Here is a 14,842-nt window from a genome sequence, read left to right as displayed (position 1 = left end):
TGCTCAAAGCACAGGGCCCTCTTGGGCAGAGGCTACACTTTGCCAAATTCATTGAATGAAAGCTAAAAAGACCCTGAACCACTCAAAGACAGAAACAACTTGTCATTACTTGCACTGTCAGTACCTGAAAACACGTGACCTTTGCTGCTGGCAAAGTAACATCTTGTAGCCCAGAGGTACATCAAATGAGCTTAACACAGAGTCAGTTTGACACTAACATTAATCTAGGGCTTGTCGACTTAGGAGAATCACAAATTTTCTTTTATACCTTGAAGCAGGTCAAACATCTCCCTTTATCGAAACAGTTTTTCAGTTTTCTCTGCAGTTTTAACAGCATATTCTAGAGCTCATTAACCCCTTGTTTAGTTTGCTAGCATCCATAAAATGACACATCACTGAAATGGCTGCATTTCAATGATGGGTGAAATGATCCCTCTTGTTTTCTTCATATTGTGAAGTAACAGTGCAACATGAAAATGTCTTACTTTATTTATACTTACAGAAAGGACCTGTCTGCAGAAAGAAAAAAACCCCACAAACCAAAACAAAAAAATAGACAGTGAAACATCAGAGCCAGAAATTTCTTATGCCGTTTTTAGACAAAAAGTGCACTCATTTCAAGTTTGGCTTTTAAAACTGATCAATAGAACTACTTTTTCATTCTTCAATATACAGATCAAGAATGCATATTAACTATTATCCTGCACTGAAAATTCAACTTGCAAAGTGATGCTTTCTTACTCAGCAATTTTACTTGATGAATAGCAAATTTAGAACTAACGCAAGAGCAAAACCAGAAGAGAAGTCTTCCAAAGAGAGATGTCTCATTCAGCTGCTACAATGCTGATAATTGAATGAATAACTCTATACAGGACATCTAAAATTTGGAGGCTGAAAACTTTTTCTACAGAAATGTATCTAGTGTAGCCCATCTACCTTTAGTAATAGGGATATGTATTTAGTAATAGGGATAACCTAAGATAGAGGTTATGCTTGTAAACTTGCTTGCAGAAGCTGAATAGCTTTAACAGGGTCACTGTAACCACCATGAACCACAGAAGACATGGAACCTTTCTGATATTGGTCTTATGACAGAGTTGCACATTAATAAATATCCACAAAATTTTCAGAAGTCAGTAGAGGTGTTCTACCTTTCATATATTCCTGGAATGAGACAGATCCACTCAGCTCTCTCTTACCACCATTTTTTCTACCTATAAGCATTGCTGTATTGTCTATTCTAGTTAATAGCCTGTGAGTTAACAGTTAGATCTTTGTTAATGCTGTATTTCAGCACCATGCTTCACTTTAACTTCTCTTTATTTTAATCCCAGCCTATGTTGAGTGTGTGATACAATACTCAGATTGGAAGAAAAATCTCAACAGAGACTTTTCTCACCAGACCCAGCCAAAAATTGCCATGCACCTGAGAATCAGATCATGCATGCTTAAGTTGGTACAATAGCAGCTGGTACAAGATAGAAGAAAAAATAAAAATCACCACTTCCACCCCAAAATATTTTTAAAATGCACATCTTCTTTTATATGGTTAAAAATTCTTCATGATCCTGTTGGGTACCTTGAGGCATAAAATACAGCCACTATGTTCTGAACACGGCAGAATATAATCCTTCTGGAATTTTAAGTGTAACCTAAGCATTAGGCTGTGTAAACACAGTTCACCACTTCCATGGCATCATGGCCATGGGGATATTTATGAATTTATCTGAATCATAAATGAAATTCAAAGTCTAATTTTTCACAGAAAAACTGTTTTCTTTTGTTGTCTGGATTATTTCAATAGTCATGCGGAGCTTTAAAAATTCAGGAACACACAGTGTGCACGATGGTTTAATTTGGTACCATTTAAACTATGAAGTAGGGAAGGCCTGCTACCTAAAAGAAAAAGTTAATGTGTGTATAAGAATCTAAAAATGCTGGTAAAGAATGTTTTCATTTCAGTCACAATTACTGTGTCATCATATCTTTATTTGCTTTTAATTTGTTGCATGGTTGAACATTGTCACTCAGTCATGTCTATGGCTATTTATAAATATAAATTTAATGGCTATAAAGACCTGCTTTGTTAATCAGTGTTTATATTTTATTACCTTAGTCATCCTAACTTACATCTCACAGGATTTCAAAATCCCATAGAATCTCTGATCACTGAGGGGTCAGGGAAAGCCTTCAGTGGGAACTGTTGTGGCCTGCAGCTTCCAGGATCAGCTCCTGGAGATAAATGTGCTCCCCGTGTGATACACGGCTCTTGAGCCATGGAGCCTGGGATTTCTCTGTGGCATTTATGAGCATCCCACTACTGCCTTGCCCAAGCACTTCACAATCTTAAATGTGCCTGTCCTGAGAGGTGGTGAAGCAATGTTTTCCCTGGGGCATTGGCTGTGGTGCTGTCACACAGAAAGTCTTGCCCGGAGCAAGAAGGTGGGACTAGATTCCTCTAAATACCAGTTTATCCAATTAACTAGGGCGTCAGTTTTCACACTGCAATGTCACACCAAAGAAGCTGAGAAGGGGATGATATCTTATATATGGAGTCTCATACAAACACCTCTCTCTCTTCTGTACACATTCCTGTATATTAGGAACCACAAAACTGGCTGGAAACCCATGAATTTTTCTTCCACATGAGGAATAAAGTGTGAAACATGGTTGAATTCTTCCCCAGAAGTAAGGAGGCAGTAGGGAAAATGATTACAACTTGAGGCAACAATAAGGAATGATGTCTTATGAAAAACTGCAAGGCAACTACAAATGCTGGAAAGTTTTACCATCACTGTTTCTTGGCCCTGAGTCAGTAAGCTGCTTCATTGCTATGTCAATAGCACATATATAAACACATGTCCAAATACTTTTCTCACTGCAAGTAGATTTAAGCAGTTGCAGATACATAATTTTTTTCTGGATGTCCAAAAAAGTCCTCTGTGAAAAAATGTTACCCATATACCCATGTACCTCACTCAAAAAGCATTTACAGTTTTAATATTACTTTATCTCACCACTTACGTGACATTAGGCAGTTCTGCCTGTTTGCATGCTTTTGCTTTAACAGTTTTCTTTTGTCATTTTGGTCTAATGTGTAACGTCACAAAAGAGTTTCCTTTCTAGTATTCTTTTCTTTCTTTCTTTCCCAGACTATACTATGTGATCTAGTTCCCATGTGAATCTCATGAAGATGAACAAGGCCAAGTGCAAGGTCCTGCATGTGAACAAAGCACAAATATGGACTGGGCAGAGAAAGGATTGAGAGCAGTCCTGAGGTAAAGACTTGGTTGGCAAGAAGCTCAGCATTACCCAGCAATGTGCACTTTGAGCCGAGAAAGCCAACATGCTGGCCACTGACAAAGAGAGTGGCCAGCCTGTCGAGGGAGGTGATTTCACCCCTCCACTTCACTCTCGTGAGACCCCACTTGGAGTGCTGCATCCAGCTCTTGGGGTTCCCAGCACCAGAAGAACATGGAGCTGTTGAAGCACATCCACAGGAGGGCCATTAAGATGATGAGAGGGCTGGAGCACCTCTCCTCTGAAGACAGGCTGAAACAGTTGGGATTGTTCAACCTGGAGAAGAAAATGTTCCAGGAAGACCTTAGGGCAGCCTTTTAGTACTGAAGAACAGGAGGGGTACATTTTACAAGGCCGTGTAGGGGATGGCTTTAAAAGGCATAAGGATCAATTTAAGTCAGATATTAGGAAGAAATTCTTTTCTCTGAGGATGGTGAGGCACTGGAACAGGTCACCCAGAGAAGCTGTGGATGCCCTGTCTCTGGAAGAGTTCAAGGCCAGCTTGGATGGGGCATTAAGGTCTAGGGAGGGTGCTCCAGTCCAGGGTGGGGATTTGGATCTAGATGGTCTTTAAGATGTGTTCCAACCCAAACCATTCTATGACTATGATTCTATAACAATTAAAATCCAACTAGGGCAACTTTGCATTTTCGCAAGAAAAATGTTGAGATACTTTTGGATCAAGTTACTGGCAGTAGAAGAGAATGGTTGAAAAAAATCACAGTTTTTAAACGTTCATCTGATGGGAAATCTTTGGGAGGAGGCAGAGGAAATAGTGACACATACAGTTCTTCTACAATATCCACCTTAAAAACATTTCTTACATGAAATATTATTTTTATCAGACCATGCATGTTTTATTTTGGTGCCCTTGCATGGTTACATTTCTCCAGTAAGTAATGACTGATACTGGACAGGGAGGAAATGACTTGGCTCTTACAAGGCAAAAAACCCACCACCTAAATGCAGGAAAAGGTTCATAAATACTTCCAGAGACTAGCAATTTGACAGTTTGCTCTTGAAATCCTAAGAGTAAACTTAGAAAAAAAGTTCCTGCCTTCCTTTTGGTGCAGGTTGGAAGGGAAGCTATTTGGATCTCTTTTACTCCTGCCCGTGTCTCTTTTCCCGAGCACGCTCTGAGCACGCTGCCCACGGAACTGCTGACTGCCTGTTCCTCATTAAGGCATGGGGCGCAGAGAAACTCACCAGCAAGGAAACCAGTGAAGCAACATAATCAGCAGCTGAGAACCCCTTCCCACTAAGTAGCAGGAGGAAACGAAGGAGAAAAACCTCATCCTTTCTCTTTGCAGCTCTACTGGTGTGAACTAATTTAATAGGGATGAGCAGCCACAAAGGCAAACAAGTTAAGTGACATGTGGTAGGTTACAGATATACTAAAAATGAAGCCAAGAATCTTCATTTTCACAGCTTCTAAAGGGAAAGCTCTGAGATCACAGACTTTCTACTGTATTGACAGTATGTAAAATAACTCCCTCTAGATCTTAATCAACAGTTTATATAGAGAAACATAGGAAAGGCTTATGTGTGAGAGTGTGATGGGAAAGAAAACCAAATGGAAAAGGCTCTTGTTTACCAGGTCAGAACAGAAATATGATGTAGGCAAGAAAGTCACAAACTGGAGAGGAAAAGAAGGGGCAAATTTGTGCAGTTTTCTAATATCTAATTTTTTCAGCTATAAGTATTGTAGTTAGAAATTATTTACCACTCCCCCCTTGCCTTTCAACTAATAACCCCCTTCTACATAATCCACTTTTCTTAACTGAGAAATTTCACAACAAGAGAGGAAAAAAAATCAGTTTTATTGGCAAAAGTGGAATATGGTACTCAGAGAACTAAAGTCACTGGTGGTAGAGATCACACAGGGGTATGCAGAAGTGACTAGCTTCTTGTCAGGCTTGTTGGAAGATAATCTTTTTGTGGGTGCATGTCTGAACTTGTATAGGCACACAATACAGAGATGCACCTCTCTGTATGTGTTAGAGGACTTTTCCTAAAGAACCTCCCTATTTTTGATGGGTATTTCCTTGTGACCTTTTAGCAGGAGAGAAAGAAAAAGCCTCTAGACAAGGAGGACACGACAAAATTCTGGCTAGAGAAAAGCTTATTACAGATTCTGCAAAACTTGGCTGCATCCTGTGTAGACAAATAAAAATGAAGCATCACAGCACAGAAAAAGGAGCCCTAAAAAAGGACAGTAGCTCTGCTGTACACCTGCAGGCAGGATTCTCAGCAATACCTTGTTGATGGACCCTCAGTGTGCACACAGTAAAATGAAGGGTGATGCACTGAACTGCAAGAAAATGTTACATGCTCTAATGTTCTGTGTGTCCGTTCCTCAGCTTCCCAACCTCTCCTAGCAAACTACTGACTGCTGGGATTTTTCTGAACTATTCTGTGAGACCCATCTGAGCATCTACCTGGGTTTCTCTTGGAGACACTGCCGGTCAGCCACATACTCTTGACCTCATACAGATTCACTCTCTTAGGTCCTGTAACATGCAAGCTTCTCCAGCTCTCATTTCAGGATCATGCTCATTTCAGGTGGACTGAAATGGGTATTTCAAGCTCTTTCACTTCCCAAAAATAAACTGGGAACCCTGTGTGTATATTTAGAGCTGGGATACATGTGTGGGCAGTAATGAAACTACATTTCTAAAAATCTGACCCCCAGGGTTCAGTACAATTCAGCTTAACTGAAGTTGGATTGTGGAATGTTAGTGGATAATGTGCCAGAAAAGTCTTTGCACTGAGTGTGTCATTAATAGATTATATACATGAGAGACATGGGTTTTAAGCTTCAGGTCACAAAGTTGCCTTTACATTTTTCTTGGAACTCCCCAACTATTTTATCCATGGTGCAAGTGATAACACTTTATTTCATAATAAATATTCTAAAGGCATTCCTAATACTGACAAATGTGAATTACATTTCTGTACATTCACAGTTATAGGTTCACTATGACCCTAAATCTGTAGCGAAAGGGTATGTTTATAAACTTGTAAAATCTCTCTAGAACAGTAGATAATGTAGTCAATGAAGAGTAAACCACTGAAGTTTCACGTTAGATTAAAAAATGTGCAAGCTCTAAAAAAAAAAAAAAAAATTAACCTTTGGATCTGCAAAAATTCTTGGAATTCTTCCAATATAACATCCTTCTTAAGACTATTTGGGCTTCCTGCCTTTGGTAGACTGGGAACATGATCAAAATGATCACTTGTCATTTCATTGAGTAGGACTGGAAGGTATGGCAAATAATAATCCAATCCATTCTCTCCATCAAAATCAAGAGCACTAATTTATATCATATTCTTCCACTTCTGTGGAAATCTGTGGCATGCATTTTCTTGACCTTAGTCTGGTTAACCTCTTCAAGAGCAATGTAGGAAAATTATAGATAAACCTACAGATAAATGTAGTAAAAATTTAGATAAAGCTGGGAGAGAAAATTAAGTTGCAAATTAAGTTAATTACTAGATCACTGGTATAGGAAAGTGTGGATATTCTGATATGCTGCATGCAAGAAAATATCTGCTTTATATGGGACCATTATGCAGCCACACATCTGGAGGGAAAATAAAGCAGATTGAATAAGCTTATGTTAATTCTAGTAATTATGAAACATTATCTGAAGATCTGGAAATTTAGATACTTTGTAATTAAAATAAACTATGAGCTAACATGTCAGAAAGTTACTGGTTCCAAGAAAATTCCATACAAAGACTTGCACGTGAAATAAACTTGATGTATACCAGCTGTCTTTCACTGTTAGCAATGTCTTAATTTTAAGTCCAAATTTACCTCTGCCACACATATACCTGCTATTAAATCACATGCATTTGCAAATTGTTTAACCAGAAATACTTTATGTAAATGAGGTGACAGAAAATAATATAGCTGAGGGGAAAAAATGAATCTCAGAGCATTTCAAACTCCCTGCCCTGTGTTCTGTCATGTGGCTTTATATTTTTATTTGTTAAGCTGAGATGTATGATTTGATACTGAGTCTATTGCCACAATTCCCACATCACGAGGTCACCACACAACTTGCTATGAGTTCCACCTAAAAGTCAGCCAGACCTTGAAAGCACAGAACTACCACAGATACTTTGGAATTGCTTTGGCAGAGTCACATAAGACAGCTTGCAAAATGCTTTTTCTTTACCATGACCAGCTGCATACACTGAGATTAGGTTCATGTTTTCATAATCATCATGTTCACATAAACAAGGGAAAATTCCAAACCATTATTTTTGCTTAATGTATATCTTTCCCTACAGGAAAACTGCATTTTATCTTGATATAACTGAAGTCTATTAAATATTCCTTTTCATAAAAGCAAGACAGCATACATTTTTTCACAGGATATTATTCAATAACCACAAAACATAGAATTCCTGGATGTCTTAAAAAATAGAAAGTTAATAGTAGCAAACCTCGGATTGAAAAGCTATCTGTGTAATCATTCACTGGGTTATTAAAATGTGAAGGGTCCTTGGGTTAGTCTCGAGCCTTTAAAGTTTGGCAGAATAGAATCTCCAGATTTACTACAGCTTAATTATTGACCTGACATAATACTTAAACTATGTAGCACAAGCTGATGGCTTATTTGACTAAATTAATTGCTGAATACACATATTATTTTTGTACCTTTGAAAATTTCCTGAAGTTAATGTGCCTTGGTTAATTTTCATAGCATTGGATAGAAGTCCATATGTCTTGCTCAGTGAGTTTATTATGGGCAAAACCTGCAAAAAGGGGAGAACACATTAATACTTATAAACAACTAGGAATCACACAGTTGCAACACAAGCTCTGTTCATACTGGGGTTAGAATTTCTTGCAAAATTTAGTTTATGAATTCCTATTTACTTTGCTGAATCACTCTATGGAATCAAGTTTATCACACATAATTTACTTGCTTGCAAGTTAGCATGTTGCTATAGTCAAAATAATTGAAACTTAGAGCCTTAATATACCCAGATTCTAATGAATGGTTCAAATATCTAGATGTTCATCACTAAAATCTGTAACTTGTCAGGATATTTTCTGAGAATATTTGTAATATTTTAATTGAAATTTCTGGTTTGGAGATAGTTGTCTTAGCTTTCATAATTGTTCATTTTTCCTTTGCCAAAATGAAATAATACTGAAATCATATATAAATTAGCCACAAATTATTCCATTTTGTCTTTAGGCATCCGAAAGGTAGCTACCAGTATGTGCGTTATTAATCTGAATGCCTTGCTCTTCTTCTTCCTTTGATAAAAAGCAACTGGTAAATATCCACTTTCTCAGCTTCTATAAAGATTCCAGATCTCATTGGTGACTTCAGCCAGAAGGTTTCCCTGACAGAAAAAAAAGAGCTTTGCTTCATTTATTTTCATGAACACAGTAAATATTTTGTTGATGTGAGCAATAGTTTCAGCCTCAACTAGGCACAAGCACCTGACAGAAGAGACACCACCTTCCCCCACCATCCTGGCAGCGATTCTCCCCTGCCTGTGTCAGCACAAATGCTCCTGGGGCTGAGCGGAGCCAGGTGAGAGAACCAATCTCTCCAAGTACTAACCATGCCAGCCAAAATTATTAGAGAAAACCAGCAAACACGATTATTTTTCAGGTGGGTTATTCCTTTCACTTGGCTCCCTGTGTTGTCACACCAGTTCCAGTGCTCTCACAAAAAAGGAGAAGAACCAGGGGTCACCACACCAGAAGTCGGCACGTGCAGCTTGAAGCCCTCACCTTGAACACGTGGGCACTGAAACCACCAGGCAGTGCTTTCCTGCCTAAAAATCAGCTCAGTTTAGAGGGCATCTCTCTAGACTTTCTCTTCCTCTGTGGTGAAGTCTTTGTCTGTCAGTCTGTCTGCTCCCCTTCTCCAGGATCTGCCTCCATCTGGTGCACCATCCTTCTGGGGAGAACAGCCAGCCCCTGGCTGCCCGGTGCTTGCACACTCTTGAGCAGCTCAGAGGGCTGACTTTGGTTTTGGAACACTCATCCTTCACTGTCTCTTACAGCTGTTTGTAAGGGCAGGGGCAGAGAAGTCTATCTCTTTTGAGGCTGGTGAGTGCACTTAGATTCTTCATTTGAGAACTTCTGAAAGGTCAAACTGAACCTTATTAGGAAAGCCCTGGTGACTTGCACAGACACCATCAATGCAAACAATGAACACAGATGGGGAGCATTATTTCAGTCACAGCTGGGTACCTGGGACCAAAAAAAAAAAAATTCCCAGGATAACTGGGGCATTTATAGCTCCCAGGGAATGGAGTGGGAGGGAAAAAAGAAAGAATGAACTCTCCCTTCAATAAACCCAAACTGGGGATAGTATAAATCAAAACTGAGGAGCCTGAAATACATACAGGCCTAATATGCCTGCTGCTACATGCTGCTATATGCTGCTACAAAATGAAATGTAACCTTTTCTTCTCTAATGCAGAACAGGTTAATACAGTGGCATAAACAGTAGACTCATTGTCTCAGTTAATTGGAAAGGATTGTGAATTTTAAATCATCAGTTTTTAGGCAGCCAAGATTGTGAAGGTCTGAATAAGTTTAAATCAAAAGCTGCCAGTATTTGGGAACTTAACAAATTACCTCATAGTTATTAGTATGCCATAAATAAGTACCTGCAGTATTATGGCCCTCTAAATCTTATCTTTTTCTTATGCAAGAAAGAAATATTATCATTACTTTTCCACTCTCAGTTCAGTCCTTTTTTTTTTCTGTAATAAATAAACCAATAGAAATTATAGCAATTTCTAAGCAATAAACTTAATAATATTTTGAAAGGAAAAAATCTCAAAGAAATCACTATACCTATCACTTTACTTCTAGGAGTAAACCCCAGCACAGTAAGAAAAACACTGCATACATGAATGTTTTTTTGAGCTGTCCCATAAACTTCACTGGGACCATGGTCTCAAATTTCAGCAGGGAGCAGTTACAGCAAAATACATTGGTATTGCAATTTTCTCCATTTATAAACAATTATTTTTCTTATTTAATTATTTTCTTGAGAAGATTATACAGGCAGTATACAGTATCTACAGAGGGCAATAGATCTCTAAAGCTGCTTCTGCAGGTGCAAAGCAGAAATCCAGCAAGACTTATTTAGATTCCAATCAGTAATTTCAGTTAAGCCTGCTTCCTAATAAATCAAAATTCAAACCAATGTGCTGTTAGGTTTTCAGTTTGGTAGTGGTTTTGAAAACCAGTAGGTCTTCTGCAATTTCATCTTTAAAATTTAAGCTCATATTCTGTGCTGAACACTCTTAGTTGTTTAAAAAATACACAGGCATGAAATAACTACGGAAGTGAAAATTAATGTTATTCTTGTATTACATAATATGCGGCTTTGGATCTCTTTATTTGAAAGATTAGTTCGTACAGCTTTTAATAATGTATTATTTTTGGTTTTCGGCTTCCAGTTTTTTAGCAGGGTAGTAATTGCTACGATAATCAGACTGAAGTGTTTCTTTGACGTTGTCACTAGCTACTATTGAACCTTTTTGCTCACCATTGATGTCATATAAAGTTATGGACAACTGATGAAGCCTTGTCTTTCTCTCTGGCTACCCTCAGCCCCTTTCAGCATGTATATTGCTTGGGCCAAGAGGTTAGGGATTAAAGAAAGGCACTCTCACTGTCAATGGCCCTCAACACAACTTGTCTGTCCCAATGGCCACACAAGCCCTCCTTTGACCACATCAGAGGAGCCAGCAATGCTCTGCCAACCTTCTGAGTGCCATAACTCTTGGTGACCAGCCCTAGGGATGGGTGAGTGCACCAGGGCCCTTCCCACAGGTTGAATGAACAGGAGAGTTAGAGCATTTTTTTTTTCCCACAGCAAAATCTGTGTTATAATGAAAGGCCAAGACTTCAGAAAAGACATACATGCCCTCCCCATTTAGTCTGTTAGCTAGACCAAGCCTCATGATGTGAGGAATTATCAGCCATCAGCTACAGTATAAGAAAATGTGAAGGAAGGATAGGTATGCAAATACTTCAAGATGATTAAGCACATTATTCCTCCAGCTTTAAAACATTAATGAGGTCTCACTCTGTTTTGTAACTGTTGCTTGTTGTAGCTACATGGAGAGGTGGGCTGTGATGCCTAAGGCCAGATGTTTAGCCTTAGTAATGTGAGTGCAAATCCCACAGAAAGGGTGACTGCATAGAAGTACCAAAGGATGAATTTTGGCCCTTAAATTGCCATTAAAAGGAGTATTTTTCTCCCCTATTATTGTTGTTGTTATGGGAAACAAATTGGGCAAAGAATTTTTTGGAAGAAAAGGGCTTTCTAATGGCCAAGAATGTAATAGCAAAGAAAATAAAACAAATTATTAAGATGAAACTAAGCTAATGAAGAAAACAATGGTTAGAACAGCAAATTAAACAGAGGGAAGATGCTTAAAAAAACATCTTTACATCATTCGTGTTCACAGTCAGTAAGCTGACTGCACGTGGACAAGAAAATTTCTTTTTTTTTCATTTGTAAAAATATCTCTCTCTATCACTGAGAGAGATAGATGATTTTTTTATATACATTTTTTTTTCTCACTACGTACTGTAGATGTTAATTTCAAGGACATGATAAGACAAAATCAAGAATCACCTAATTGCACCATCTGGGGTGAAACAATGATTTTAGGAATCTTTTTATCTATACGTACAAAAGAGTAATATTAGATGATGAAACAGAGTAATGATGAAATAAGCCCTTGAATGACATATAGTAGAAGAGTCAAATAGCACTGGAATCAACAGGAATCTTTCCATTTACCTAAGTACTAACAAGTCCATACAGAGCAGAAAAATGCATATGGGGATGGTAACTACCATTGTCAAAGTTTCCAGATCCCTGTTTTCCACATTCATGAGCACATGAAAATACAATGCTTTCCTGTAGATGTACAAAAGAGTCCATTATGACTTAACTTTTGAAAGGAGGTTATACCATAATTTTATTCTATGGAAAAAGGATTCATTTTTTGCTTGAAATACTGCTGTGTTTAAAGAAATTGCATTTGAATTTTAATTTTTCTTTTCCTGCTTTTATTCCTCAGGTTTCTGTGCACCATTTACTACCAAAATTCTTAACACAAATTCTTAATACAGCTAGGAACCTTGTCACAACACATTTCCAAACTGCGGTACAGATGGAAACTTAACATGATGAGAAAGGCTTACAGCACACTGTAATACATAAAATTATTATTTATTGTTTCTGCCTTTGAACAGCAGGAGTTTAGATACTGCCAGATGGCATATTGTTTGGGAATTTGGGGGAATGTAAATGCCTGTGTGGCACTGAGAGAAATCCTCCCTGTGTAACACAGATAACCCATAAAACATAGGAGAGGTTTCTGTGTGCAGGACTTTTTCCGTACCTGGGACATATTTCCAAATCATTCCAGAAATACATGGTAATACATGGTTGTAACCATCTCCTGGGGCTGCAATCTTAATTTCACAAAAGAAGCACTGTCACAAAGCCTCCAAGGAAGATCTGAGGGACTGCAGGGAGTGTTGTGTGTGATTCACTTCATCTCAGACAGACCTAAATTTACACACCCAGTTTCATGCCAGAAGGGAGGTCTTTCAGAAAACAGGAAAATACCAGACCTACCAAACACCTTCCTACAGACTCAGCCCAAGACATGTTCATTTCTCCTCAGACCTATGATGTACAAAGAATGACCTCATGCAGCAGTTTCCCTTTTCACTCAGAAACAACTTTATTTCAGTGGACAACTCTGTGATTTCAGTGTGCATTTCCATATGTATAAAGATTCTATATGTAAGTTAGGAGAGCAACATGATTGCAGATATAACTCACTGAAAACAGAATGAACTAGAAAATATTTTGGTGGTGGACTTCACCAATAAATGACAATAAATGGACAGCAGAATCCAAATACAGTTACCCAATACTATTTTTTTGCTGGACTATCAACAAGAATGATTGCAAAGCAGCCTGAGGAGCCACAATTTATGCAAGCATTGAATTTTCTTCTGGCTTTGTCTTTCTCATTGACTTCAGTAGGCAGTAGGAGGTATTTCTGGAAAAGAATATAATTTAATATTTCTCAGAACTGCACTCCATTATTGACATATAAGGGATCTTCAGTGTACACAGAGTTCTCACACTGCCTGGCACTGTTATCAGGCCATCTAGCCTTGCTCATAAAAGATTGAGAAGATAGAGTAGTCAAAAGGCACCAAACGTCAGCAACTTATGAACTTTACTGACTTCAGCACTCATTCAGCAGTATTGTCATCACAATGGAAACTTCTATTGTTTAAAAAAAAAAAAGGGAGAAGCCTATGAAGATCAATACAACATCTATTTCTGTATTAAAAACAGCAGTTATAACTGATCTCATATGCTTTTAGATATTCATAACTCAGTAGGATTATCTCATAGACTAATTTGTAAGCATTTTTGATCACTTACAGCTGAAGATGACTTGCTACCATTATACTGGATATACAAAAAGCATTTCAGCATCAGTTATTAAATCACCCCTGATGAACATTTCTGGGTGAGAAGGTACAGAAGAAAACTACTTGCTGTCACCTTTTTGAAGAGTAAATACTGCTTTTAGCAGTCATGAGCAACCCACCTAAATTAAATAAAATTAAGCTACATAAATATTTTTTCTCCTGAAACAACTGACTTCAACAATTTAATTTTTCATTATTTTAGTGGATACAACTAAAAATTGCAGTAGCAGTTGAATGTTTGAAAAAACTGGTAGCCTGATGCAGGAATCTGTTTTGCTACACTGTGAAAAAATGCTGTCTACAGGATTAAAGTCTGCTTCCCAGTGCTTTGCTAGCTAGCTGGTGACAAAACTAGACACAATTCTTAACTTCAAAAGAACAAAGGCAAAAATTCTGTTTTATAACATAAATGTAGAAAACAAAACCAAATTTTGAACATTAAGAGCATTGAAGTAAAAAAACAATAAAGCCAACATAGTAGGCAATAGAAACATAATAAACACTCTAAAATAATAGAAAAATATTAAGTTCAATATAAATTTATTACTTGATATAGAACTTGTGATTTTTCTTCCTTGATATCACCAGAGGGGTTATGGCATTGAAAGAGCAATTGATGTCATCTACCTGAATTTGTGCAAAACGTTTGACAATGTCTCCTTGTCTATAAACTGGAAATGTGTGGATTTGATAGATTGAAAACTTGTTGGATAAAGAATTGGCTGGGTGATCACACTCAAAGGGTTGGGGTCAGTGGCTCAATGTCCAAGAAGAGCAGTGGAAATGGTGCCCCTCAGGAGTCTGTATTGAGGCTGGCACAGTTCAGCATCTTTGCCGGTGACAAGGACAGTGGGATGGAGTGCACCCTCAGCAAGTTTGCCTAACACACCAAGCTGTGTGCTGCAGTTGACACCCTGGATGTGGGGATGCCACCCAGTGGGAATGTGGCAGGCTTGAGAGGTGGGTCCATGCAAAACTCATGAAGTTCAACAAGGCCAAGTCGGGCGAGCT

At 38.2% G+C, this 14,842-nt stretch overlaps 1 protein-coding gene across 7 annotated transcripts in view; it reads right to left on the bottom strand.

Moving 5' to 3' along the window:
• The window catches only part of SULF1 (sulfatase 1), a 184,772-nt gene that overhangs the window by 90,193 nt on the left and 79,737 nt on the right, over positions 1-14,842 (bottom strand). For 6 of the 7 annotated variants that reach the window (XM_064706210.1, XM_064706213.1, XM_064706208.1 and 3 more), the window contains one exon: positions 7,970-8,067. The exons of the other annotated variant lie outside the window; for it this stretch is intronic. The gene's annotated coding sequence lies outside the window, so the exon portion shown is untranslated. The remainder of the gene's footprint in view (positions 1-7,969; positions 8,068-14,842) is intronic. 7 annotated transcript variants of the gene reach the window in all.

This window comes from Zonotrichia leucophrys, chromosome 2 (genome assembly GCF_028769735.1).
Source record: "Zonotrichia leucophrys gambelii isolate GWCS_2022_RI chromosome 2, RI_Zleu_2.0, whole genome shotgun sequence".
In the NCBI taxonomy this organism is placed as follows: Eukaryota; Metazoa; Chordata; class Aves; order Passeriformes; family Passerellidae; genus Zonotrichia; species Zonotrichia leucophrys.
Note: the sequence above shows the minus strand (reverse complement) of the source record. Positions and strands in the feature narration are given on the sequence as shown.